General features: G+C 44.1%; 1 non-coding gene across 1 annotated transcript; it reads right to left on the reverse strand.

Moving 5' to 3' along the window:
• Positions 1-1,103: 1,103 nt before the first annotated feature.
• Positions 1,104-1,175, reverse strand: trnat-cgu (transfer RNA threonine (anticodon CGU)). The gene has a single exon. It is a non-coding gene; the product is annotated as a tRNA-Thr (tRNA).
• Between the last annotated feature and the right edge of the window lie 1,233 nt (positions 1,176-2,408).

Here is a 2,408-nt window from a genome sequence, read left to right on the forward strand (position 1 = left end):
AGTCCAGAATAAAGTAATGTGGGGAGAGCGGGAGCGAGTGACAGAGAGAGAACGACAGAGAAACAGAGATTCACTCAGAAATCTGAGAACAAGTGAGACACACACACACACACTTAGGCACATTATACACAGAGGCAAAATCGTTAAACCTCTCTCGCCCCCTCCCTCTATGTTTCAATGTGTGTCTCAGGATCAGTCTATTTCTCTCTCTCTCTCTCTCTCTCTCTCTTTCTGATTCTCTCTTTCTCTCTCTCTCTCTCTCACAGTCTCTGTTTCTCCATATCTCCCTCTCGCTCTCTCTCTCTGTCAGTTTATCTCTCCACCTTCCTCTCTCTAATACCCGCATATCTGAGAATCACAGGGTCAAAGAAGGGAACAGATCGGAACACATTTGGGCTCTGCAACAGACGGGCCCCAAGAATTCAGTCCCCAAACAGTCTCCGCTCAATAATATTCTGAAAGTGACAATCACCTGTTTCATTCTTTTTCTGTTCTATTTCTCTCTGTCGTTTTTGAAGAAGAAGCGAGGCAAAGAAGTAAAATTTGTAGTTGGCCTCTTAAAAATGCTTCCTCCCCATCGGGGAACTAAATGCCTGGCTGAGGGGGGATATCTCACCACGATGGAGAATATCCAATTGGAACTGGTTTTTCTGAAGCCTTTTAATCGCCCCACGTCCCCGTGTCTCCCCATCTCAGGGAGGAGGTCAAACTCGCCGGAAAAACTTTGACCATTTAACGATTCTAGCGGAGCCGTTTTCCTGGGAGTCGGTTTTGAAACAGGACACAGGCTCAATGTGTTCCAATCTGTTTCCTTCTTTGACCCTGTGATTCTCAAATCTGCGGGTATTGGACAGATGGAGGGAGAGAGACTGACACAGACTCAGACAGACCGAGAGAGACTCTTTCTGTCCCAGTGTCTCTCTCTCTTTCTGAGTGTCTCTCTTTGTCACTCTTTTCCTCGCACCCCACATCACTTTATTCTGAATCTGAACCAACAGAGAGATGGAAATGTGAACAGTCAGTCTTCTTTCAACAGTGGCCCGTGGAAAGTTAAACAAACTGTCATCAAATAGGTCATTTCATTAAAAATTGAAACGCGAAACAGGTGCGGACGGGGATCGAACCCGCGCTCTTCGGTTTACGAGACCGACGCCTTTCCACTTGGCCACCGCACCTCATGTTTAAAAAGCGGATGATAATGTTCTTCAGCTGGTGAAGTCAGATCAACAGGTGTTTGCAACTGATTGCGACAATCGACTGATTGAGGACCAATGGATTTCTGCTATTCCGCCTGAACTCATAATTTCATGACAGTTTATTTAACGGGCCATTGTGGAAAGAGTCACAGAGGGAGAGAGATAGAAAGAGACAGACAGGGAGAGAGATAGACACGGGGAGAAAGAGACAGGGAGAGAGACCTTAATAAACAGTTTTCAAATCGTTGGAATATCAATGAAATTAAATTTTGGAAAGTGGGATGGTCCGAGTTAGTCTTTCAATCTATTTTCCACATCAAATATTGGAAATAAATTTCTTTCTGTATGTCTCTCTCTCTCTGTTTGGAGCGGCTGAATTAGCCCGGGTCTGGAAACAGCTCGATTCTGCGTATTCATTACTTGCACATTATTCGGGTTCTGACATCGAGGTGAAGAGTGAGGCAGAGAGCAGGTTTTAAAATCGCTGGAATATCAGTGAAATTAAATTGTGGAAAGTGGGATGGTCCGAGTTCGACGTTCAGTGTATTTTCTACATCAAACATTGGAGATCAATTGCAAGTGAAAGTTTTTCGGACGGAGGGAGGTGTCCAGTGGTGTTCCCTCGGGGTCGGTACTGAGACCACTGTTTTTTTGATATATATTAATGACTTGGACTTGGGTGCACAGGGCAAAATGTTAAAAATTGCAGATGACACAAAACTTGGAAGTGTAGTGAACAGTGAGGAGGACAGTGATAGACTGCAACAAATATATATTCCTTAAGGCACAAAAACCCAACAGGAAAAGTGATCCAACCGTGGCTCACAAGATAAATTAAAGATAGTATAAAATCAAAGGAAGAGGCAAATAAAGTTGCCAGAAAAAGCAGTAAGCCTGAGGATTGGGAGCATTTTAGAATTCAGCAAAGGAGGATCAAGAAATTGATAAAGAAAGGGAAAATTGAAAATGAGAGTAAACTAGCAAGAAACAGAACGGACTCTAAAAGCTTCTGTTGGAATGGAAAAAGCTAAAGACCAGCGGTCGTGCTGGAAGGACCAGGATGACCGAGTGGTTCAGGCTTTGGATTTAAGATCCAGTGGATTTATCCCCGCGTGTTTCCGAACCCCACTCCTCGCAGCTGTTACTTCGGTTACATTTTGATGCTGCTCATTGTCACTCGTCTTCCATTGGCATCACAGAAAAGTTACCGCA

This window comes from Heptranchias perlo, unplaced genomic scaffold, assembly GCF_035084215.1.
Source record: "Heptranchias perlo isolate sHepPer1 unplaced genomic scaffold, sHepPer1.hap1 HAP1_SCAFFOLD_56, whole genome shotgun sequence".
Taxonomy (NCBI): Eukaryota; Metazoa; Chordata; class Chondrichthyes; order Hexanchiformes; family Hexanchidae; genus Heptranchias; species Heptranchias perlo.